General features: G+C 37.8%; 2 long non-coding RNA genes and 1 pseudogene across 2 annotated transcripts; all 3 read right to left on the reverse strand.

Moving 5' to 3' along the window:
- Positions 1–11,946: 11,946 nt before the first annotated feature.
- Positions 11,947–12,570, reverse strand: LOC116173119. Its single transcript, XR_004145874.1, has 2 exons — positions 12,202–12,570; positions 11,947–12,149 (listed from the first exon to the last, which is right to left on the reverse strand). It is a non-coding gene; the product is annotated as an uncharacterized LOC116173119 (long non-coding RNA).
- A 577-nt stretch (positions 12,571–13,147) lies between these two features.
- Positions 13,148–15,105, reverse strand: LOC116174522 (annotated as a pseudogene).
- A 9,432-nt stretch (positions 15,106–24,537) lies between these two features.
- On the reverse strand, positions 24,538–25,100 carry LOC116173118. Its single transcript, XR_004145873.1, has 2 exons — positions 24,793–25,100; positions 24,538–24,740 (listed from the first exon to the last, which is right to left on the reverse strand). It is a non-coding gene; the product is annotated as an uncharacterized LOC116173118 (long non-coding RNA).
- Positions 25,101–27,146: the final 2,046 nt, after the last annotated feature.

A 27,146-nucleotide genomic window follows, 5' to 3' on the forward strand; every position in this document is an offset into this window, starting at 1 on the left:
ACTGGTATCTCATCCACCCCGATTGCCTTTCCACTCTTCATTTCCCTCATTATCAATCTTACCTTCTTCCTAATTAAACTGAGACCTTTGTTGTCGGTGTCAACTTCTTCCTCTACGTCAACTCTAAGATTTTGTCGTTTGTCCTTTGTTTTATACAGATCTTTTTCATCCCTCAGCATTTTTAACGCATTTTTTAGGAATGAAAAAAAATGTGCTATTGTTTGCGTTTTGTCCGTCCGTCCGTCCGCACCCACGTCTGCCATTTTGAACTACTTCTAGAGGAATGGTCCTAGAGTCCTGGAATTTTTTGCAATGGACAGCCTATACGGCCATCAAATTTCGTTGGGGGGGGGGGGGGCATGAATTACTTCCTGAGATGCTGTTTTTGAAAGTAAAACGTGCGTAACTTTGACATACGATAACCAATTGGTCACAGATTTTCATGGTATTCTAATGAAAGGTCTCATCGAAATAAATCGGTTTGTACAAACTATAACTTTCCCGCGCAACACTCTTTCGAAAACAGTAGGCGACGGGGCCTGAAGGGGGGGGATTAGAAATTAATTTTATCTTTCATGGTATTCTAATTAAAAATCTCAACCAAAGGAATCGTTTTCTACCAACTACTGCCCTTCTTTCTGTCCTTTTACCAACAGACGAGGTTGGAGTGGCAAGGGGGGGGGGGGGGGGCACTGGTTTTATCCTTCATGGTGCTCTAATGAAAGGTCTCAACGAAAGGAATTAATTTCTACCAACCATAGTTCTCCTCCTCGACCCCTTATCGTGATCGGATATATTCCCTTATATCTCCCGAACGGATTGTTACAAGAGGGCACTTACAAGTAATACAGGCCATTTGTGCTCAAACGGGCATCTAGCGGGAAAGTTGTGGGGTAGTTTTGATTTCTTTGATTCTATATGTTTTTTGGGGTGCTGAATCCGAATCTGAGGTTTGCCAACAAAATTTCATGACGCAACATTGAAAAAAATACAAAAGAAGTTGAAAAAGATATTTTTTTGGCAGTTTTGTGCTTACAACTTGAAAACTATCAACTTTTCGAAAATAACCTTCCTATTCAAAATGAAAGTACTTAAAATTTCCTACAGACCCCACTATTTAGTTTTTTTCCTCGATGAACCGTTCGGGCTCGAGCGCCAGTTGAAAATTGGCGTATTTCGGCTGTATCCGCAAATACTCATCATTTATTATTATTTTATTATTATGCTGTTAGTCCAGGGAATAGAGGGTTTTAACTTGCAAAATGAGAAGTAGTTCCAATTTCTTTTGCATGTTGTAGACAGTCATCTGGTGGTTAAGAATCTAAGTTTTCGACCTCCCACCCCTTGTGCTTCCCCCGTACCACCCCCAAAACTCCTGAAATTTGGTTGGTTTCTTAGTTTTTCAATCATATCATTTTAATGGTTCACTGTAGAAAGAAATATTGTTATCAGAAATTGTAGACCATAAAATTCTACACAACTTTGATATACATTAGTTTTTTGTGAAATGTTTATTAAAAAAGATATAGAGCTTGAGAGTTGGTTAATATTTTTAAAAATTCTGAAATTTCTATGTAGATGTTTTAACCAAATTTCATACTTTATCTGTATAATTAAGAGTTTTATGAGAAAATATCTTGAATTTATCGTGGTATAATGGTATAAATCCCTCTACCCTGCACCCTTACCAAAGGGGATGCATAATAATGAAACTTGCAACCCTTGCTAGTGAGGATATTTGAATCACTGTGAGATTGTAGCGCTTTCTAATTATATACGTTTGAAATTAAAAAAATGTCTCACGTCAGTTTAGTTTCGCTTTTAAACGCTTTTGTGGCGCGATTGTGAAATTAGTCAGAGAGTACAACGCTTATTATTATAACATATATTTTCTATTCCTCTTTCATATCTATTCCTACCGCGGTTGGGGGGAGGGGGGGAGGATGATGAAGGATGAAGCTGAACTGAAGTGAGTTAATTTTTTTGTTTCAAACGTATATTAGAAAGCCCTACAATCTCACAGTGATTCAAATATCCCCACTAGCAAGGGTTGAAAGTTGAATTGTTATGCATTCCCTTTGGTAAGGGTGCAGCGTAGGGGGATGTATACCACGATAAGTTCAAGATATTTTCTCATAAAACTCATAATTATAGAGATAAAGTATAAAATTTGGTTAAACATCTACATACAAATTTTAGAATTCTTAAAAATATAAGCAACTCTGAAGCTCCATATCGTTTTTAATAAAATTTCACAAAAAACTAGTGTATATCAAAGTTCTGTAGAATTTTATAGTCTACAATTTCTGATAACAATATTTTTTTGTAAAATGAATCTATAAAAAGATATGATTGAAAAACTAAAAAACCAACCAAATTTCTTTGGTTTTAAGGGTGGTACGGGGGAAGCACAGGGGGTGGGAGGTCGAAAACTTGGATTCTTAACCACCAGATATTCTTTTATGACATGCAAAAAAATTGGAACTACTTCTCGTTTTGCAGGAAATGGTCCATTTTCAGTCTCTATTTCCTGGACTATGTGCAAATAATATAAATCCGTACTTTTCATTGTCTACCGGTCTCCTCAAAAGATTTTATAACTGTTCCGTCTGGTATAAAACTCTCCCACTCCTTCACAGATGAGCCAAGGCCCATTACGTCCCCGTGTACCTACGTTTGCAGTCTCGAGGCCCTCCTCCCATACACAACACATACATACACAAGCGCACAAAGTTACACAGATGGACGGACGGACAGTCCAAAATCATGAACTCGCTTTTTGTCGCTGGTTAACATGTAAACAGAAAAGAAATAAATCGGGTTCCGTTGTTAGCAGACAAATTTAAGCTGGGGTAACCTGCGTTACCCCACCCCGAGGAGTACCTGATTCTTCAGAACACCGGAGCAAGAGGGATAATGCCGTTGAATAGGAAATCAATATACCCCTTTTGCCATTTGAATTTTTTGAATTAATAATGACCACAGCGCCACTTTTCCAAATTCAACAATAATTATCCAAACATGCTACGGTAGAGTTTTGTGATTTCTTTATCTGCTTCGGAAGAGAGTGGGAATAATTTTAGATCGCACAGTATAAGTATTATATTGAACTCGAAAAACTGTCGACCTAAAAATGTACATATATTATAAGTAATATAATAATATGATATACTGTTGTTCGTTAGAAATTAACTTTTCATGCAATTCTGGACTACAATAAACACCTTGAACGTTATGAAAATGAGAAAAAACCACCCTTACATATAAAATTCAAATAATAGTAGGTAAATGCAAGGAATTCACTTATTGACAACGCTTAATATTAATTTAGGGTTTTAGTGCGAAAAAACTATGTTTTGTGGAGACAGCCGAAATACGCCAATTTTCAACTGGCGCTTGAGCCCGAACGGTTTATCAAGGAAAAAAACTAAATAGTGGAATCTGTAGGAAATTTTATGTACTTTAATTTTGATTAAGAAGGTTATTTTCGAAAAGTTGATAGTTTTTCAGTTGTAAGCACAAAACTGCCAAAAAAATATCTTTTTCAACTTCTTTTGTATTTTTTTCAATGTTGCGTCATGAAATTTTGTTAGCAAACCTCAGATTCGGATTCAGCACCCTAAAAAACATATAGAATCAAAGAAATCAAAACTACCCCACAACTTTCCTGGAAAAATACAATTTAACTGGATCGAAGGGCGATTGGGACGTATGGTCATGTCAAAACTTTAAGAACGAATATCTCGAAAACGGTTTGTCGGAGGAAAGTACTTTCAAAGGCAAAATCTTCAGAATGGAGTGTCGGAAGATTTTGAATATAGGTATGCCAGGCGGTCTTTAAATGTTGGTGTGTAAAGAGCCTCCTCCCTTTACGTAAGGGAAGTTTTGCTATTTCACTTTCTACATAATATTAGTATTAGGTTCCACAAAATCCGTTTACTGAATTTGCGATATGTTCATCAGAGATATCTTTCTACAGACAAATCACACTAGACGACTCTGGTTCTCACGCGAAACAATCAACCCAAAAGGGTTGCTTAGTGTGAATACCCGTGCTGATCTTTTTACCACCCGCACGTCAGTAAGGGAGGTATTGCATTGGAATAAAAAACGAGCCCCCACTTTTTTTGACAGAAATGCACTTTTTGAAGCACCAGGAATCCGAATCGAATAAAATCTCGATGATATCTGTCGGCCTGTCTGTCTGTCGGTCTGTTTGTCAGTTTGTCGGTTTGCCGGTCTATCTGACTCTTATTTCCGACTGAACCGATTGGAACCAAATTTGGTATACATATTCTTAGACATAAAAGGGCAAAATCGCGCATGCGCAGGGGTGCGAGTGGTATCTGTGCTAGCCACAGAAAATTGTTTCAACCTGCAACCTTTGCAGTCAGTTCCAACATATATACGCTATATGTGAAAGTAATATGCAACTTTTGCAGCCGATGGAGAAAAACTAAGCAGAAAAAGTAGCTTTGCGTAGAATTACCTTTAAAGCCAGACGACAGGAGATTAAATTTATTACTCCGACACTAAGTGAGATGTGAAATCTGTTAGAAAGTAGTCGTATTTTAAAAGTACCTACTTTAACTCGTATTAGTGATTTTAATAAAGTCCCTAAATCTGTAACTTTCGACTTTAAACCATCGGCGCCATCTATCAACTCCAGTATTTAACGTGTCGTTATGGTGCTCATTATCGAAGAAATCGAGTTATAAGAGAAAAAATATATCTACCTATGTATGTGATAAAATGCTTATAAAATATTTCGGTTATACTTAGGGTAGTTAAGGGGCGACATCAAAAGCTGTAAGGTTCGTGTATTGTTGAAAAGTTAAAGTCGGAACTCCCGCTGCGAGTACACGTAGAGTGGGGTTAGCCTTCGGGACTTCCAGATGGAAGCAGACCCCCAGGACCCGAACAGAATATTCTTTATATTCACTGCTTAGTGTCGAACAGCTTGTGTCGATACGCAGCTTTAAAGTCTGTAGTTCCCGATAGATTCGACAATTCTCATTTATTTATTCGGCTCCCGCCGAGGAAAAAGAACGAATTTCGCAAGTGCTCGCGTCGGAAGTGGTTAGAAGATGAGCAATAATTTATTGTTAATAAGCAGAAGGATAGGCGGGTAGGTGTGATGAGTGGCGCGACTCCCCGGTGGTGTTATAATCAATCCGGCGGCTAGGTGTCAAGTTCTCGTTTACAGAAGCTAAGGTATTGAATAAAAGAACAGCCAGTTGCCGTGTTAAAAGCCACGCGGCTCAATTATTAACTCCATGCTTGACCCAGCCAGCAACACCCTCTCAAATATTTAATTGTTCAGCCACTCACACTGATTTGTTATGCCTCTCGTTTATTTCTATTGCCGCTTTAGTTTTTCACGTACGACCAAAAGGCTACTAATAGATAGTAAATCTATTAACCTCGATAATTTATTTACACCCTTTCCCACATACCCCCGCCGCTTGAGCTTTAGTTTAATTTCCTAACGCTCCTTTCCATATTATACCGTTCTCAAACTGATGTTAATGTGTTTTCATAGTCACTTTCGAGGAGGCATCTGAAGCTTTATATAAAACATATGTAAAGATATAAAGCAGAGGGCTGTTCTAGTAACTCCCCGAAGTAAGGGGATCAAAGAGGCTCCCCCCGTATATTTATTTTATTGTCATGTAGGTACACTTGTGCTAAGATTGCCAAACATGGGGGAAACGTGCCTCCTATAAAAATAACAATTTATCAATAAGTATACGCCATAAGAAGTTTTATGTTGATTGTATTGCACAAAGTGTATGATTGCAAACGGTGCAATAAAATTCAATTTTTATTATGCTTTACGTATCTACAATTAAGCGACAACGTATGAATAATTTTGAATGTATTAAAGCCAAGCAACTGCTGATACATTGAAGTTTAGGGGTGGTAATTTCACTAAGAGATGGTTTGTACAAGATTTCTCAGCTTCTGTCAACCTAAATGTGGATTTATTTGCTTGTATTAGATTACACATACCCGGAGTCGCTCGAGCAAGCCAATAAATAAACGGGATCCTCAATTAGGATTTTTTCCGGGAAGATGTAAGGAAAGGAAATGTAAAAAAATACGCGAGACGAAAACTGCGTCCGATTTTTTAAGCTTTCCTCTCACCTACCGCAGTTGAAGGCCGCAATTAAAAATAAATGATGCACCCCAAAAACGAATTAAGGCATTTAACTGGTTGTTGACTGAGAAACTCTTTCAATTTTCTATTTTTCCTTTGGCGGGCGTCATTCCTTTATTAGGGAATAGAAAAGCTTAATTTCTCTCGTGTTTTTTTTTTGTTTTTTCGTCGAATTTAGTAAATGAAACGTTCTCCGTTTTCTTACTTTTGTCAGTCTTTTCTTTTGTCATCGACTGTAGGTACCGTGGAGGGTGTAAAAATTAAATAAATCAACATATTGCAAAAAGTGTGGTAGTCTAAAAATATGCGATTTTATAAAGATCCATTCGGAGCTACTGGGTAGAAATAGCCACTCAACATTTTACAAGCCAGGGCTGGACTTGAAGGTGAGATACCGGTGAAATTCCCACAGGCCCCTTCTCTATATGGGCTCCACCTCAAGTACCCTTGCAATAATATAACCAAATCAAGTGAAATAATGCAGTCGAATTGAAGAACACCATCATTTTGTGTTGAGATTAAGTACCCACAGGAGGAATTAATTTATTACTAATTTAAAGTGTCTGCTCGGCCCTCGATGTATACAGGGGTGTACTATACAGCGTGGCCCGACGAAAACGAAACAGACTGAATAATTCGTAAACAAGTCTTTGAAACAAACGCAAAAACTCATCGATTTTGGTCGGAAGGGGGACATCTTTTACTTCAAAATTTACACTCCCTCTGCTGTCAACCTCCTAAGCCTTGAAGCTACGCTGATTGATGACGGATTCAATTCCTCGGAGTATTCCTCGAATGGAAAATTTCGCACATTTCTAGAAGAATCGTTCCATAAAAGAGTTATCGTGGAAAACTTGTCGGGGGTGATAAGATGACTCGTAGATCTCGTCGAGATCTACAAACGCGCAATTGTACGTTTCGTTGTAACTCTAACGGTTTGGCCGGTAGAAGGCCTCAAAGTTGGAAAATACGAAAATCGCCTTCTTCGCAGACCGACACTCCGGGTCGCGCAGTTCCCAAACGAAACCATAGAGCTTAATCGCACCCCGGCACAAATACGCTCCTCCACGTCGGCCAAGATCTCAGAAAACCCCAATAGGTTCTTTGGCTTAGTTTTAGAGTTACGAATTTTTTTCTAAAATTTTCGATTTTTTCGTTTCTTACGGCAGCTACCCCGTAGGTTGCCCCGGGAATTTTCTTACCCTTACCAAAAGTTGCGCCAATCATCTAATCTCCCCGAACCGGCGTCCCGACGTCCTAACCCCAACCGTATGGAAACGGCGAATTTTTATCGGCGCCCGCGCACCTCGACGCCAAACGAAATCTCCCAGGTCCCAAATTCTCGGAATCGATGCGAAACCGCCTAAAGAACGTTCGATAAAATTTACACAAAATCGGTAGTACTATTAACGAAATTAAAAATGAAAATCGAGTTGTTGCCTGAGTTTACCTGAGTCTACCTGGACGACATGGCATCCGGAAAGCTATTTATTCAGCAGTGCCGGCGCCTAAAATATTGACGTTAGCCCGAGCCTTCGAAGTAGAAACATCGCAAGCCACACGATTAAGGCCCAGTTGTACAATGTCAGTTTAAACTTTAGTTTATAGTTAAATTGTGGGTTAAAGAATTTGATTGGCTAATATTTCACAAGTTGACCAATCGTGTCTCTGAAATCTGTCAGTTAAACTAAACTGAAATTTAAACTGTACAACCGGGTCTAAGAAAAGCAGTAGCGTTGGAGCTGTAAAAGAGGAGAACACCATTCAAAACAAATTGTTGACACTATTGACTGCTGAAGTTCAAGCTGCCAAAGCTATGAAGACGAAGACCGTTGTTGGAATTGCGGTGAAATTGGGCATTTACAGAATTGATGTGGAAAAGCTCGTGGGAGACCTGTAGAGTGGTGTCAACAACAGTAGGAAAACTAGAAAAAGGTCGATGAATGGGGGTGCACATCGACCTGCTACGTTAATGCTCCAGAAGTCCCTGTCTCTGCACTCAATACTCACAGTTTGATTTGTGTTTAGTGGATGGAAAACAAGTGCCCATACTTGTAGATACCGGCACGACAAGAACGATAATGGCGCCCCGTATTTGGTTAAAACAATTATCAGCCACTGATTGGAAGCTAAGGACACTGACTAAAGCTGCTGTTTAGATTCACGGTGAAACGTCTGTGTGGATTACGTTTGGAGGTTTCTGGTATGGCAGAAACTGTTTTGGTAACCGATATTGAAAACCGTTGAAAACTATGTTATTCTGAGTATGGACGAAATACGGGTTCAAGATGGAGTTAAATGGAGTTATTCATCTCAGCAATAAGTATAACGGTTGGCAGAGTTGGCGCTGCGTTACCTCAAACCCACCGCATAAACGGCCAACTACCTCCAGGTTGGAAAACAAAATAAGAGCTTGAGATCTTCCACAACGGCAGTTCGTTGCACTTACTAATAGTTGAGCGCCAAAATTCTTTTTTAACTCTCCCCGTATGAAATTGAGAAGATACGAAGGTAGGTAGTAATCACAGATTTCTAATTTAAATTCCCCAGTTCAACAAACTCCCAATCCAGAAAGATCGATCGATCGATCTAATCATAAAACAACTTTCCACAAATTAATAAATTGATATCTGGTCAAAAATTCGCACGTATAGGGTCAGGTACAAGTTAAACTATTACCTTTAACATTAGATGTTAACGTCAGTTCTCGCATCCAAAACCTGAAATCAATCAAAAGAAACCTCACAAGCCGCATGGCTCGGTAAATAAATTAATTGAATAGTGCCTGAAGGACCTCGCTCTACTCGCAACCTGCTTCTATGCCAGGCGCTACAGAAGAAACTGGTGATCTCCAACAACATTCGCGTTTCAAACTCGATCATAACTTAACCGAGACGGCCAAGATAATGAATAGGTATTGACGTTCACAAATTATTTAAATGATATCGCATATAACCCTGAAGGGGCAAAATAATGAATTAATACGTTAAAGGGTTACGGAACTTTTTCCTTTGTTAAGGATCGAATCCTGATATTAAATCTTAAAATAAAATGTTCTTCATGAACCGTTGACCCACTTCACAGTAAAATGGCCGCTCGTTATCAGCAAGTGAAAAGATCGGTATCGGTGATTTTAATCCAAGGTTACCAAACTTGTATGTCGAACAAGAATTTTAGGTACAGTAAAACGTTAAAACTTATAAATTTGAACTAGGTAGTACTTAAAATTAAAATTGAACTTGTCTTTAAACTGGTACTAAAAATTAAAACCCTAAAAGAAATCAAAGGTAACCCCCTTCCTTGAAAACCTAAAATTTACATACCTCTTAAATAAGGGGGCTAATTGTAGATGAAGCAGCCATTGTCGATGGAAATTGAGGTACACAAATATCGGCCGAAACCTAAAGAAAAGTACACTCCAAATAAACGAAATGCAAATGGTACGATAAAAAGGAAAAACGCAAATGATATCCTCACTGTAGGAGTTATATAGGTGAAATCCGTCCAATAATACTTTGGAATCCCCAAATTATGAATCCAATCGCGGGAGATCAATATACAGGCTGATTCAAATTCGAGAGCCGCTTAACAAAATGCAGTTTTGAAACTGAAAAAATGCCGACGACTTTCGGAGATATCCGAGGGGTTACCTTTGATATCCGACGTTTCGTCTCCAGTGGCCCTCGAATTTGAATCAGCCTGTATACAGGGTATACAAACGGTTTACGCACCATAGGGATTTCAATGGTAATTTCTTTATATCGAAATATTTTCTGCCCTAATTAATTTGGATTAAAGTTGTAAATAGGTTTCTTGTAGCTTGAAAAATTCTGCGTCTATTATCAATTGTAATTTTTAGGTGTGGGAAATCGGAAAACTTAAGGAAATTATGTTATAATTCCAACTATAAATCAAATTTTGGTTTCAATAATTTCACGACACGAGTATTTGTAGTAAAAATCACTCTTACCGTGAAATTTATTGAAACAAAAATTCGATTTGTGTGCAAATACTAAGTTGTAATTTATTTAATTATTTCAGTTTCCGGAATTGAAAAATAATAAATGAGGACATGTAGTAGACGCAGAAGTTTTTAAACCACATGAAACCTATTTAGAACTTTGCTCTAAATTAATTAGGGGAGAACATATTTCTATGTAAAGAAGTTAGCATTGAAATTCCTATGGTGCGTAAACCATTTCTATACCTTGTATGGATGACGGCAATTAAAATTCCATGCGTTTCAGCTGTTTGTCCAGTAAAACGAAGTGCTACTCCATATGGTTTACGAAAGAAAAGAATGTGAAAATCGACACGGCAAGAAAACGCCTGAAAATGGCGTTGTCACATTCCAGCAATAGGTGGAGCCATCAATTAAATTTCTTTAAATGTTACGGGAATCTTTCAGCAAGTAATAAACCGCAAACAATAACAATGCTTTGTAATAATAATAATAATAATCGTTTATTGATCAACAGAAGAAAAACTTCCAATAACAGATCAAATCCTTGAGAATTAAAATGAACATTAGAAAAAAAAAGTGTAAAATTATAGCTATGTTAAACTAGAACAGCCTAAACAAAAATAAAAATGCCAATTAAAAAATGTCTAAGATATCTTTCATATGAGAGTTATGTATGTCACATTTGTCACAAATACTATTAAATACGCTACACATGTTGTAAATAGGAGAATTGATAAGAATATTAGAGTTAGGTGTAGTATGATAAAAAGTGGAGGACGATCGAGATGAAAAATGTGGAACATGAAACTGCAGTTCTTGAAGCAGACACGCACAGTCAATTAGTTGATGGATGATCTTGAATAGGAATGTCACGCTGGTTCTGGTTCTTCTTTTATCAAGGTCTTCCATATTGAATTTTGCCAACAACGCATTTTGACAGCAACCTCTTTCGGGGTATACTCCATTAACTTTGAAGCTGAGGTATTTAAGAAATTTCCTCTGAATGCGTTCCATTCTATCCCTTTGATATTGATAGGACGGCGACCAAACCAAATTGCAGTATTCTAATTTAGATCGCACTAAAGAAAAGAATAACGCCTTAAGAGCACCAACATTTGTGAATGATTTAGTGCTTCTGGATAAAATAAATCGTTACATGAGGAACTGGATGAATTATCCACTTGGGTGCGGTCCGTCGAGAGTGATTTTAAGCGAGGAGACTATGCTACAGCGGATCGAAGTAAAACCATTGTTATGTCACGATTGGAGGGCACATACAGTAAAGGCAGTATTTCGTTTTTGAAGATTGGGTCGAGGTATAGAAATATTCCGGGACAAAGAAACCGTCTCGGTGGTGAACTTTTATCCGTTAACTTTCGGGAAGGGACCGTTCTCGGGATGACACACCTGACACGCTATCCGACTTGGATTTAAAAAGCGGTTATTGAAAAGTAGAAATAGCTCCAGAAGATCCGCATTTACGATCTGATCGGGATTATGGCATTTTACACTTATGCCGTTTGGATTGTGTAACGCACCCGCAACGTTTGAACGAAAAATGTGCTAAAAGGCTTATCGTGAAAAATTTGTTTGATCTACCTGGACGACAACATTGTGGTGGAAATACCTTTGAAGACCACATAAAAAACCTGCGAAAGGTCTATAGTTACAAATTATCGAACAGTTTTTCAAAGCTCCTTTTGAAACTACGGTAATGCACATCAAAACTGCAAAGCAGCGAATTTGGCGCATTTTTCTGTTGCAGCATTTGTAGGTGAGATCTTTACAATTTCTGATTGATATACCTATGAATTTCACTAAGTCAGTATGATTACTGAATTTATTTACAAAAAGGTGGTAGAAACATTGAATAAACAATAAGTACAAATATAGGTAATAACTAAGATGATCTTTGGTGTAATTAATAAATTACTTTTTTCCTACGGCTCCTGCGACTCCACCGTAGCCTTGGGCGACAGGTAAAAACTGTACTGCTGCGTTCAATACCCGTTTCCCAGCTTCTTCCTAAAGAATCAAAAATTTAACTAATGCCCATTTAATGTTAGATCATACTTACAATTCTTCTCCATCTCCTCTTTTTAGCTTCTGCATTGTTTACAAATGCGGACAAGAGCACCAATGCGAATACAAAAATAACTGAGAATTTCATTTTGAAGAAAATGATGAACGTTTTTGACTTCCTTGTTTGCACAAGATGAAAGAAAGAACTGATGCGTTTCTATGGGATGGATTGCAATTTATACACGTCTACGAATAGCTACCAGGTGAACTACTATCGACCGCTAATCCACACATATGCCCGGCGTTTTTTGTTTCACACCCCTGGAGAAAGGGTACTACCCGTCTCAACCGCACTTTTTTTACAACTGATAACTGACGTAAATAACATATTGGGTAAACTATGCACAAAAGCACCAATTCCTTTACGGATTGCGAAAATATGGTCGTTTAATCACAGAATGTGTTTATATGTTTCTAATTATCAATACATCTATAAATAAATTACACTCTTTTTTTTACTTTTGTTTGTTTTTATCACTAATACTTTGTACCAATAAATTCATTTATTATCTAGTCAGTAAACAAACACAAAGCTCCTTATTCAATTCAATCGGCACGTAGGGGAGAGTGGTTGAAGATGACGCACCTAACAGGAATCGCTTACTGTTTTTTTATTTATTGCACGAACAATGCCAAATCCGTTAAATAACTATATGGCAGTGTTGGTAATTATTATATACCCACATAATTTTTTTTAGTCTCATAAAAACCTGGTAGGCATAACATTCTGAAAAAATTGCATTGCGTCGTCTTTTCCTTGGGGTTTGGGTAAGTTGACGCACTTATTAAAATGCACTATGGTGATAAAGGCTAACAAATTGACTCAAATAAAAATATATTATATAAAATTAAAATAAAACAAAACAACTAAAACCTTCATTTTACAAAGTAAAAGCTAAATTCAAGTAATAATGCCATTAAACACAGTAAAAACAAAACACTCAATTTTGGCATAAGTCACATACAAAACCTTTAGGAGAGTCAACACCGCTGCACTCACTGTGTGCCCAATAACCGCAAATAGTGCACCTATACCACATTTCATTTTTTGTTCCAGTGTCTCCACAAATAATACATTGGTCGTATTCAGAAGCATTGCTAATATCGTCCAGTTCATCGTCGTCACATATTTCTTTTTCGTCGACACTTATTTCACTGTCAGAGTCAGATTCCTTGTAAACTTTTCTCACAACTTTGCCTTTCTTCTTTGTTTTCACGGTTGCATTTATTTTCCCTGCTACTGCCATGGCTTTTCGGTTTCGTTTATTTTCTTTTTCCTCCAAATTCTGTTTGAAAGGGGTGCTAGTTAAGACTTCTGAATGCTGCTTTTTACGTACATTCTTCTCAATTTTCTTGGCCTGTGCTTTGGGTACAGGTAAAAGTGTTGAAATTGGAATTTGTTCCGGTATAAAATAAAGCTCTGTTGCTGACGGTACTGGTTGTTTGCTTGTTGATGGTAGCAAAGGCACTGATTGTGTGCTTGTAGATGGTTGTGGAGATAGTTCTTGAGGTAGATGTTTAGATGATGGTGATTGATGCAATTGAATTTCCTTTAAAGGTTGTTCACTCATAAAGCTATCGGCTGGTGCAAAATCTTCTTCTGAAAATTTTTCAGAATTAAGTGGATATATTCCAGCGGCGGCAAAACCTGAAACTCCTTTTTCCACATTTGCCACTTGCTCATATGCCACTTTAAAAATTTCGGCTACATCATGAGTTAATGTGTTTCCTTCTTGTGGGTTAGAAATTTTTCTCTTCAAAAATAGGTTACATTGTCTGCTGTATGCGTTTTTAAGTGGTCCAAAGAAAGTAAGGTCGAGGGGTTGCAAACTTATGTGATGTATGGGGCGGAATGCTAACCATAATTATTCCATGACTCTTACAGAATTCATAAATGGGCAATGAAATGTGGCTGGAATGATTATCCAATACAAACAATACTGGATTATCAACAGTAGAAGATACCTTTGCTTGAAAATGTTTCAGCCACATTACAAAAACTTGTTCGTTGCTCCATCCATTTTTTGTGCACGTATAAATAGAACCAGAAGGTCCATTTTTTTGGAGATGAGGACTCATCCTCAGTCGAGGAAAAATAAATAAGGGGGGCACAAAGTTTCCTGTGGCACTGACAGCGCAGATCACGGTAATGTTTTTCCCACGTTCCCAGGAACAAATAGTACCAAACTGTTTCACACCAGTTGGTGCCAGCCTTTTACCGACTTCTTTTGGTGTTGTAGACACCCCTGTTTCGTCTACATTATATATCCGATCCGGGCCAAATTTGTTTTTTGTTAATACTTGTTCTAGATTATCAAAAAATCTATCAACCTCCAGTTTGTTAAAGGCAGACACCCTACTTACACTGGTCCCTTCCGGTTTTCTCAGAGAAATATCAGAATTCCTCTTAAGAAAACTTCTAAACCAGTCTGGCCCTGCCATCGCTGTTTCCTTATTAAAACGATGCTTGATATGATTTATTTCGGCATATTTGTAAGCCACCTGTCGTAACTCAGTGGGCGTTATTCCAAAGAATAACCTTGCGAGAGATTTTACTTGTTCGGCAATTTCCCGTTCTTGTTCTTTAGAGAAAATTGGAGCGCGCCCTAGTGTCTCAGATTTCCTGTCCTTAATTTTTCTTTTAATTCCCAAATGACGTCGCAAAGTTGCCTCATGTATTCCAAAATCTCGAGCAACTGCCCGGATTTTACGACCTTTCTCTATAGCATCAAGCGCAGAGTCAAGGGAAGCTTGGCTGAAGTTCCTCCTTTCCGTTTTTCTCTGGTACTTTCCCATCTAGGACGAAAGCAATTGTTGTAAGTTCGGTAAAAAAAATTGCTGGCAAAGATAACGCAACGGTCCACTGTGCGTCATCTTTACCAATATGAAACGCGTCATCTTTGCCAATGCGTAGCCATGACAAAAAAAAATTATTTAGCAAATTCTTCTAATGTTTATGAGTGCCGCAATTACTTAAATTAACAAACATAACATGCAATTCAAGTACATACCATCCCCTAGTTCTGACAATGTTAACAAAGCTACTTTTTGGAAACAAACTTCTTGAACACTACAATAACAATCAACACACTATCACGTTGGCGTCATGTTTAACACTAAGCGGTAGTAGGATTCGGTTGAAACTTTGCACTGACAGTCCTGGCTACGTAAGCAATGAAATTTCCCGCGCAATTCGAAATTTAAACTATTAAATGAGGCAGTTATGAGGTGCGTCATCTTACCAACTGCGCCATCTTAACCCACTCTCCCCTAAGCATAAGAATGACATTTTACAACTTATCCCTTAACATGGCACTACACCCTCATTAAGTTGGCAATGACCTTTTTTTTGCCGGCGGTCTGGTGCAGCTGTTAATATAGATGTGTCAGGTTCTACTTTTCTTTACGGTATATTAACTCAGATTTCAGTGTTTAAATCTGTGATATGATATTAGTTAATCATTATAAAAACTGCAGTATACACGGTGTTTTTTTTAAAGATGGGTCATACGACAATGTAAAGGCGTTGAGTTATTTAAAATGGGCCATAGGGAAATTTACATTGCATCAATTGTTTCAGTCATAGCTTCCTCGCGAATCATCTGCCACAGTACTATAGAAATTGTTTCTAAATCAACAAATTTATTCAAAAGAGATATAAACGTATAAAATTACAATCGGTGCTCGAATTGTTTTCCACAGGCAACCAAACAATAGGTACCCGATACTCGGCACTGAATAGCTCGCATACCACTCAGCTACTGTGCCCACTCTTGTGCAAATTGTATGTAGGTACTACATGAACACCTTTTCGAGCGGCGGAATACATGTTGCTGCTTCGTTAATGCAGTTTGAAGGATCAGATTGAGAACTGTCAGTGAAATAACTCAGCGCAAGGCCTAGATTTGAGAACAATTGGCGCAATGTAAATTTCCCTATGGCCCATTTTAAATAACTCAACGCCTTTACATTGTCGTATGGTCCATCTTAAAAAAACACCCTGTATATACATGTACACAGATAATTTAACATAGGTATTGATATTTTACCTTAGTTCTTTGGATTAAAACCAAAAAGAATGCAACGAACGAACTTCTGCGATTGCTCATCGCTGATTGCATTTATAATGCCTAATGTGCATTCGCAAGATTTTAACGAAATCATAGTACCTAACCATTTTGGCGAAAAATTATTTTAGTTTTTTAATTTTGACATTTTTTTTCTCAGTTTTTTGTAATAAAACCTGGCACAATATTTGTAGGTTGTACACAGAAAAATAAGGTCTTTCGAATATCTTTTTAAAAATTTTAGGCTGCTATTCGAAAAAAAAAGTTCGATGCTGTTGCGGCGCTCCAAATTTTTTTTCAAATATCCGGCTCGTTATTTTTCGTTTCAGTATGCCTAATATACTCGTACCCACTACGTACGAACGTACACACATACATACAGACGGGAAAAAATTTTATTCTTTAAGAGTTGCTTAAAATGATCTCTGACTTGAAACTGGGTTGTTTTAACGATACCCGCAAGCTTACTGACCTCGCTAATATTACTGCCTAACCGCTTTCCTTTTCCGATACTTCTCCATACGGGTTCCCTAACCCAATCTTTAGCAACGCTTTGACGCCAATCCCGATCTTAATTCATTTAAATTTACATGATCATCACGACGCGACGGCTCAACCCGCTTCATTAAATTTCCTCTCTCTTAGAAACTGGATATTCCTTCATTAATTCCAAAATCACTCTTTACCATATGACTGAAATCGGGAGTCGTGATCCTCTCAGTCCTAATAAAACTTACTCCTTACACTGACATAGAAGTTTTGAATTTTTAAACTATTTAGTTTATTTTTCTAAATCTCTAAATTTGCATTTTTCTGTAAAAGTTAGCATCAGAGTGAAAAATGTTAATTACAAAAAAGATGTATCTTGATGAGATTTACAAAAAAGGCTTGTATACTTTGTGCGTCGGGTTCACAATAAAGGCGCTAGAGGGCATTTTCTAAATATGATCAAAGATAATTGCAATGACCTCGGCAATGAGTCCATTAAAAGTAGTCGGAAAGTCAAGCCAGGACGTTAGCATTAACGTTATACTTAGTTTCAATAACAGTATATATACCGCCAAAGGTATACAAGGTTTCCAGAACATCTAAAAATTGTGACAACCTTCAAAGACAATGGTTTGCTGGCATTTTACACGTATGCCGTTTGGATTGCGTAACGCACCCGCAACGTTTGAGCAAAAAATGAGCTAAAAGGCTTATCGTGGAAAATTTGTTCTACCTGGATGACAACATTGCGGTGGGAAATACCTTTGAAGACCACTTCTGCCAAAAGTCTGTAGTTATAAATTATCGAACAGTTTTTCAACGCTCCTTTTGAAACTACGGTAATGCACATCAAAACTGCAAAGCAGCGAATTTGGCGCATTTTTCTGTTGCAGTATTTGGAGGTGAGATCTTTACAATTTCTGATTGATATACCTATGAATTTCACTAGTCAGTGTGATTAATGAATTTATTTACAAAAAGGTGGTAGAAACATAAAATAATAAGTACAAATATAGGTAATAAATAAGATGATCTTGGGTGTAATTAATAAATTACTTTTTTCCTACGGCTCCTGCGACTCCAACGTAACCTTGGGCGACAGGTAAAAACTGTACTGCTGCGTTCAATACTCGTTTCCCAGCTTCTTCCTAAAGAATCAAAAATTAAGCTAATGCTCATTTAATGTTAGATCATACTTACAACACTGCAGTAGTAGTAAGTGCTAACGATGATGATGCTGCCACACACAAACTAAAATGTGTCATAAACGAATTTGTTTCTTGGTGCCAGGAAAATAAACTGTCCATTAGCTCTCGGAAAACCGTGATTATGAAAATGACCAAAAATAAAACACACGAAAATGCTGCTGTCGAATTTGACGTAGAGAACTCTGTGATCTCCTGTAGCTCGTCCACCATGTATCTAGGCATCAAAATTGATAATTGTTTATCGTGGTCAAATCATATAGAATATCTAATTGCTAAAATCAACAAATCATATTATTTGTTATCACGTTTGAAACAACAGTTTCACCAAGATTTGTTAATAAAGGTTTATTATGCCACAGTTTACTCGCATATAAATTATAACATTGTCTGCTGGGGGAGCAGTACGCACTTGCACAGACTATTTGTTGCGCAGAAACGAATAATTCGGTTAATATTTAATCTAAGTTCTCTCCAATCATGCAGAGGGTCATTTAAAACTTTTAAAATCTTACCCCTCCCCAGTATTTACATATTCAAATTGCTCTGTTACATACACAAAAATATAAACAGTTTTGGGGAAGTGGGAGATACCCACACCTACAATACGAGGAGTAAGGACAAAATTTCCACAAGGAAGCACCACCACTCTTTCTATAATAAATCCCCCTATATGATGGGTTCACAATTGTTTAACTTGTTGCCGTTAGAGTTCACCACCTGCAACCAACAATCATTTAAAAATAACATTAAAAATTTCCTACAGGATAACACGTTTTATTCTGTCAAGGAATTCACAGAGTTCATGACGGCTAGATTCACTTAAGCAATCCACTTGCTAATTTATTTATTATGTGTTCACTCAATGTTGTTCGTACCTGCACGTAAAGTTTGTTATTTTTTCACTCTGTATGACGTTTCAATGGCTGTGATGCACAGTTTCAAGAATAAAGGTCTTATTATTATTATTATTATTATTCTCCATCTCCTCCTTTTAGCTTCTGCATTGTTTACAAATGCGGACAAGAGCACCAATGCGAATACAAAAATAACTGAGAATTTCATATTGAAGAAAATGAGGAACGTTTTTGACTTCCTTGTTTGCACAAGATGAAAGAACGAACTGATGCGTTTGTATGGGATGGATTACAATTTATACACGTCGTGTGTGAGCTACCCGGGGAACTACTACCGACCGCTAATCCACACATGCCCGGCGTTTTTTCTTACTCACCCCTGGAGAAAGGGCACTGAGAAAAATTGGGAGTACAAAATTAGCAAAACAGATCTGCTACTTGATAAATGGTGGATGTAACCAAAATTAGGTACTGTCAACCTAAGGATATCGTGGCTAGTGCCGAGTGAGCTGTAATGGGTACAATTGATTTCTTGCTAAACGGTTTTTGGTAGCTTCTGCAGTGTATTCAGTACAAACGGCAAATAAAATGAATTAACAATTTCATTCGTAAGGACAGCAAATGAACAAAAACAGTAACAAAATTGTTTTGTTTTTACAACAGAAACAAATTAGGCCGGTAACAGTAAATACTGCAAATTCAAAACTGCAAATGCAGCCGGCTATCTGTTCCGGCTGCAACCCCGTCCTTATGGTAACTGCTGAACTGCAGAAAATCATATTGTTAAAAAGCCTGCAATATTGGCGAGTTTAGCAAACCATCTGCTGTAGACACAAATTTTGTATTGTAACTATAACCGAACTTCGTTTGTTGGCCGCTGAAGTAAGTGAAACGTTGGCGTTGTATAGCAACTCAGTGCATCCAAATCGCCATAGCTATAGGTATATTCGCGGTACCGCGCCATACTGCATGTGTTGCCGGTTTTTAGTTCAGTGTTCTTTATAATAGTGTCTTCCAAAAAATTATACGATGACTGACAAAGACGTTCAGGATTTTCTAACTGCATGGGGCGTGGAAGATTACATCGAGGTGCTTTTCAGGTTGTATTACAAGAGTCTGCTAACAACAAGCTTCGTACTACATTAATCACTAGTGTCTCCTATATTAATATTAATACTCCTATATTAATATTAATATAACCCCTAACGGGAATAAATATGTTACCATTCGAAATTCTAAATTTTAGTTTATTTTGTTTTGTAAATGTATGTCCAAGTAGGTAGTGGTTATTTGTGTATATAAGGTTTCTTGTGCGTCGTGTTTAATAAATTGTAAAAAAATACAAAATTTTAGTGTATTTTTCAAGTCCCGGTCATATATACTCTATAGGTATGTAGGTAAGTACCAAACGTACTACTGTAAATGCAACAAAATATTTGCGTGTATGTAACCGAAACGGATCGTACCTACTGGTAGCAGAACGTCTGGTATCAGCTCTATGAACGTTTTGTACTGTGCGCTAAACATTCTTTAAGTACAGCAAAACGAGTTTGTAAGTATACTGGTATACGCTACTGAAGTTTTGCACCTGATGCATATAGGAACGTCAGCGTAGCAGTATAGTCATGCTGTAGCACCAGCATGAGTTTGGGCGACAGCAAAGAGAGCGGTTGATACAACGGAGATCTTTATTTACACAGCAAAGTCAAATGTGCAAATAGCAAAGGATGTAGAATACATTACTGAACAATTTGCTTAGGACCGCATTTCTTATTTTGTAGTCGATACAATGTTTTGGTAGTAACATTAAAACATTTTTTGGTTTTAATTAACAACCGATTTATAACAACAGCAAAAACCGGTTAACCAAAAACGTTTTGTAACTCTAGCTAACCGTTCTGCCGTCGCTGGTGGAGCAAAACTTTACGGTTGTGTCTACCCAATTTCGGTAATAATAACAAAATATTTTTTTCAGTGGGGACTACCCGTCTCAATAGCGCTTTGTTTACAACTGATAACTGACGTAGGTAAATAACATATTGGGTAAACTATGCACAAAAGTACCAATTCCTTTACGGATTGCGAAAACATGGTCGTTTAATCACAGAATGTTTTTATATGCTTCTAATTATCAATACGAAAATTAAAATTATCTTGAAACTACTTTTATTGTTGCTTAATAATCTGTTTTCAATGATTATTAAAAACGTGATATTCTAATGGTGTAGTTGCTCGGATTTTGCAAGTGATAGGTCTTTGCCATATTGCACAATAGCGCGCAACGAAAGTTGGGTCAGTTTATGCACGATTCAAAAACTTGATTGGTCTTCATACCAACATCGTGCAGATTTTTCTCCTGAGGAGGATACGTAGAATAAATGTTAAAAAAACAGTTTAGTAAGATTTTAGCAGTTTATAGTTTTGACTGCGAAGTTTACGCCACTAGATAGGGCCGACCTACACTTCCTACTTTCCCAATGCAACTTTTTGTTAAGGAACTGGCACTGCCACTCGTATAGATTTCTTTGACTTGAATCTGGGTTGTTTTAACCTTTTCGCTGCTAAATTAAAAATTCGAGTGTCAACAGCCTGTGCTAAATTAAAATTGTACAAAACGTATATTTACGTATGTACGTCGCACTGAGAGAAATCGTCGCGCGTATACAGGGTGTAAAAAAAGTATGCTGCCAAACTGAAACCCTGGATAGTAAGCAACCAGCTGAGCAGAAAATACTTAATAACTGTTTGTCTAATCAGTACCGTTACGGAACTATGAACCCCTAAAGACGACCAATGAGCGCGCCGTATTACGAATACCGCAACACAGGGATGCCGATGCGATATGTAACCGACTCTTGCTGCGTTAGGTGAACGGTGGGGAGTGACAGATTGTGAACTGTCAGTCAACGCGCTGGTTAGTTATCTGAAGCCTGTGTTCAGAGTATCGTCTTCTTGGATATTTTTTGTGAAGTTTTATTTACCTTTAATTATTAATCTAACCATGGCCAATCGATTCGACTTTGTGGAGCGACGAGATATGCACTTTATTTACGGCTTAGCTGACGGTAATGCGCGAGAGGCAGTTCGTCTTTATGCCGAACGATATCCTAACCGTGTCCAGCCTAACCGCGCGCAATTTGTCAACATCCATCGAAATTTAGGTGAGCATGGCACGCTGGGTCGCAATCCTGATGTAACTGGCCGTCCACGGACTCGACGAACAGTGGAATTTGAAGAAGCTGTTTTAAATAGGATTGAAGAGAACCCTTCAACCAGTACTCGCGCAATAGCCCACGAATTGGATTGTTCAAACATGAGCGTCTGGCAGGTTTTGAACGACGAAGGAATGCACCCATTTCACTTACAAAAGGTTCAAGGCCTCTCTCATAATGACTACGCACCTCGAGTAGAGGCATGTCGATGGTTTTTGCAGCAGTGCCGGGCCGAGCCCGACTTTGCATCTCTGCTAATGCATACTCACGAATGCTGTTTTACGCGTGATAGTCTAATCCGACGCACCCATCTGTGCATTGACGTTCAAGGTGGTCACTTTGAGCACTTGCTTTAAAGAAAGCGAGAAAAAAAACGGCCCTTTTCAGGGCCACAAATAAAAATTATTAAAAAAAAATGCCCGAGGCGAGAATCGAACCCTGCGCCTAACGCAGTAAGAGTCGGTTACATATCGCATCGGCATCCCTGTGTTGCGGTATTCGTAATACGGCGCGCTCATTGGTCGTCTTTAGGGGTTCATAGTTCCGCAACGGTACTGATTAGACAACCAGTGATTCAGTATTTTCTGCTCAGCTGGTTGCCTACTATCCAGGGTTTCAGTTTGGCAGCATACTTTTTTACACCCTGTATATACGTCATCAGCAGATTGATTTGCAGCACCCAGCACGTGCATATACGTGCACAGCAAGGTTAGGAAGTAAAGCTCAATGTATTTTATGGGAGGGGCATGAAAATTTTTTTATTTATTTTTGATTGGATTTTTTTATTTTTTATTTAATTTATTTATTTTTTTTATATAAAAACAAAAAAATAAATAAAAAATAAAAATAATAAACCATAGCCTCCTGCTTCGTCAATCCAACGTATTCATCCCCATCTACTGATTGACTTATGGATAAAACAATTTATCCTGAATACATAACTACTACGACAAAAAAATGAATGCGCACACGTGTTATTTAGACTTTTGCTCTAAAATAATTAGGGGAGCTAGTAATTTACTATAAAGAAATTACCATTGAAATCCCCATGCTGCGTCGCGCTAGGCACCACCCGGTATACGTGCGCAGCAGTGAAAAGGTTAACGATACCCGCAAGCTTACTGACCTCGCTAATATTACTGCCTAACCGCTTTCCTTTTCCGATACTTCTCCATACGGGTTCCCTAACCCAATCTTTAGCAACGCTTTGACGCCAATCCCGAATCCCGATCTTAATTCATTTAAATTAATAATTTTTACATGATCACACGACGCGACGGCTCAACCCGAATTCATTAAATTTCCTCTCTCTTAGAAACTGGATATTCCTTAATTAATTCCAAAATCACTCCTTACCATAATATGACTGAAATCGGGTAGCGTGATCCTATCAGTCCCAATAAAAACTACTCCTTACACTGACACAGAAGCTTTGAATTGAAAAGTTAAACTATTTAGTTATTATTTTCCTAAATTTGCATTTTTCTGTAAAAGTAATCATCAGAGTGAAAAATGTTAATTACAAAAAAGATGTATCTTGATGAGATCTACAAAAAAGGCTTGTACACTTTGTGCCTCGGGTTCACAATAAAGGCGCGAGAGGGCATTTTCTAAATATGACCAAAGTTCATTGCAATGACCTCGGCAATGACTATTAAAAGTAGTCGGAAAGTCAAGTCAGGAGTTTACCTGACAACTAGTTCTATACATTCCGGCACAAAGGTAGGATTAACCCAATGCGCGACATTATATAATTAGTTTCAATAACAGTATACAGGGTGTTTCGAAATTCGCGCACACGGACTTCGGAATGGTGTTATACAACGAAAACTGAATAAAAAGTTCCTCTACCAGTTTTTCATAAGACCGGCACTTTTTTTTTCGACGTGCTGAAGCTTGTTTACTAGCAGACGGCGGACATTTTGAACAACTTTGTAATTACGTACTCGTTATAATTATAGTTTATTTTGAACCTTCTTTTGCTTTTAAAAATGTTTTATTACTAAGTTTAACCAGTGGCGCAGCGTAGGGCGGGCGGAGATTGTTAAAACCGCGGTAGCTCGAAAAACAGCAGTCTGATGGAAAACTGGTAAAGGAACTTTTTGTTCAGTTTTTGTCGTATATCACCATCCCATAGTCCGTGTGCGCGAATTTCGAAACACCGTGTATACCGCCAAAGGTTGTGGCATTTTACACGCATGCCGTTTGGATTGCGTAACGCACCCGCAACGTTTGAACGAAAAATGACCTAAAAGGCTTATCGTGGAAAATTTGTTTGATCTTCCTGGATGACAACATTGTGGTGGGAAATACCTTTGAAGACCACATCTGCCAAAGGTCTGTATTTATAAATTATCGAACAGTTTTTCAAAATGTCTTTTGAAACTACGCTAATGCACATCAAAACTGCAAAGCAGCGAATTTGGCGCATTTTTGTGTTGCAATATTTGGAGGTGAGATCTTTACAATTTCTTATTGATATACCCATGAATTTCACTAAGTCAGTGTGATTAATGAATTTATTTACAAAAAGGTGGTAGAAACATTGAATAAATAATAAGTACAAATATAGGTAATAACTAAGATGATCTTGGGTGTAATTAATAAATTACTTTTTTCCTACGGCTCCTGCGACTCCAACGTAGCCTTGGGCGACAGGTAAAATCTGTGCTGCTGCGTGCAATACCCGTTTCCCAGCTTCTTCCTAAAGAATCAAAAATTAAGCTAATGCTCATTTAATGTTAGATCATACTTACAATTCTTCTCCATCTCCTCCTTTTAGCTTCTGCATTGTTTACAAATGCGGACAAGAGCACCAATGCCAATACAAAAATAACTGAGAATTTCATATTGAAGAAAATGAGGAACGTTTTTGACTTCCTTGTTTGCACAAGATGAAAGAAAGAACTGATGCGTTTGTATGGGATGGATTGCAATTTATACACGTCGTGTGTGAGCTACCAGGGGAACTACTATCGACCGCTAATCCACACACATGCCCGGCGTTTTTCGTTACAAATCCCTGGAGAAAGGGGACTACCCGTTCCAACCGCGCTTTCTTTATAACTGATAACTGACTTAAAAGTACCAATTCCTTTACGGATTGCGAAAATATGGTCGTTTAATCACAGAATGTGTTTATATGCTTCTAATTATCAATACACTATACGTAAATTAAAATTATCTTGAAACTATGTTTATTGTTGCTTAATAATCTGTTTTGAATGATTGTTAAAAACGAGGTTAAAACCGTGATATTCTCATTGTGTAGTTGCTCGGATTTTGCAAGTGATTGGTCTTTGCCATATATATATATTGGGTCAGTTTATGCACGATTCAAAAACTTGATTGGTCTTTATACCAACATCGTGCAGATTTTTCTCCTGAGGAAGATACATAGAACAAACGTTAAAAAAACAATTTAGTAAGATTTTAACAGTTTATAGTTTTGATGGGACTGCGAAGTTTACGCCACTACTACGCTTCCTAGTTTCCCAAATCCCAAATGCAACTTTTTGTTAAGGAACTGGCACTGCCAGTCGTAGTTTCTTTGCCTTGAACTGTTTAACTAGGTTGATTTAACGATGCCCGCAAAGTTACTGACCTCGCTAATATTACTGCCTAACCTTTTCCGTTACTTCTCCATACGGGTTCCCTAACCCAATCTTTAGCAAAGCTTTGACGCCAATCCCGATATTTAAATTAATAATTTATTTTTATTTGTTACTCAGTTGTAAACGTTGATTAACAAGACAAAACGCAAACGGGTAAACGTCATCTTTAAACGCTACTGACTTGTAAAATTGACAGCTGACGTGTAAAAATTTTACAAGTTAGTAATCTAGTAATTTCATTGGCCAGAATTAATGCGAAGTCTCTGTTACACGGATAATATGATATTTTAGACATTTCTTCGAGATCAATTTAAGAACTAATTATTTATGTTTACAAATGAGTAACAAATAAAATATTGTACATTATACGCCAGGTAATAGTTTTTACTGGCTCTAGGAAATGACAGGCTCGCCTGACGGCTCGCCAGTCAACTTCTCCTATCGCCAGTAAAAACTCACTTACCTGGCTAATAATGTAAAATACTATTACCCAAAATCGTCCTGTAACCTTCATTTTCATGCCTATTTTATGTCAGGAAATTGTAGTTTCCATGACAGAGGCAGATCAGACTACGTTTCCTGCCGCTTGTTACTTTACTGGCCGCACCGTCACTTTGCCGGCCGCATTTGTGACATTGCTAACTGTCTATAATGACTTATGTCATCACTGACAGGTTGACGTTAATCAAAAGTTCTATATGAAAATTGAAATACGATTTCGGGTAAAATTTAATATACAAAACTCGTCAGTAAAATGACTCGGAAATTAAAGTACTCGACCTCGCACTTCAATATTTCCTCGCCAGCAGTAATGTATAATTTTCCGGACTTTTATGTAAATAACTATTACATGATCAACACGACGGCTCAACCCGCATTCATTAAATTTCCTCACTCTCAAGGTATGCGAGCCGAACTGTTCGTGAACCGTTCGTGAACAACCGTAACCGGTTCGTTAGATTACGACGAGATTTGTAAGCGCTCGTGAACCGTTACTGAACGGTTCGTGGCGAACCGTTTCCTGTCGGTTTTTTACGAACACAAAGGGATTCGCAGTTCATATTGGGACGTGTTTGTGTGAAGTTCGTTGTTTCTCTTCCGCTCGCAAGCGAAAACATGTTTTTCTGAAGTACACAGACCGATGACTGCTGGTGGTTTACGGCTGCTTCGGCTTTTCCATAGATCGTTGGAAGACTTTTAGAAACTGGATATTCCTTCATTAATTCCAAAATCACTCCTTACCATGTGTGTAAAATCGGGCAACGTGATCCTCTCAGCTCCAATAAAACTTATTCCTTACACTTACACCTATTTCAAATCTAGGTGGACTCACTTGTGTGAAAGCTAGTTGCTATAATAAAACGTGCTGGGATTTTTCGATACAGTCCTTTTTTCGCAAACGTAATTTGGGTAATTTGTGCTGGAAATGTTCTGCTAACTTCACGAACCCATCAGATTGGCGAAGTTGTTCAAATTATTCAGATTGAGGACAATTA

This window comes from Photinus pyralis, unplaced genomic scaffold, assembly GCF_008802855.1.
Source record: "Photinus pyralis isolate 1611_PpyrPB1 unplaced genomic scaffold, Ppyr1.3 Ppyr1.4_LG6, whole genome shotgun sequence".
In the NCBI taxonomy this organism is placed as follows: Eukaryota; Metazoa; Arthropoda; class Insecta; order Coleoptera; family Lampyridae; genus Photinus; species Photinus pyralis.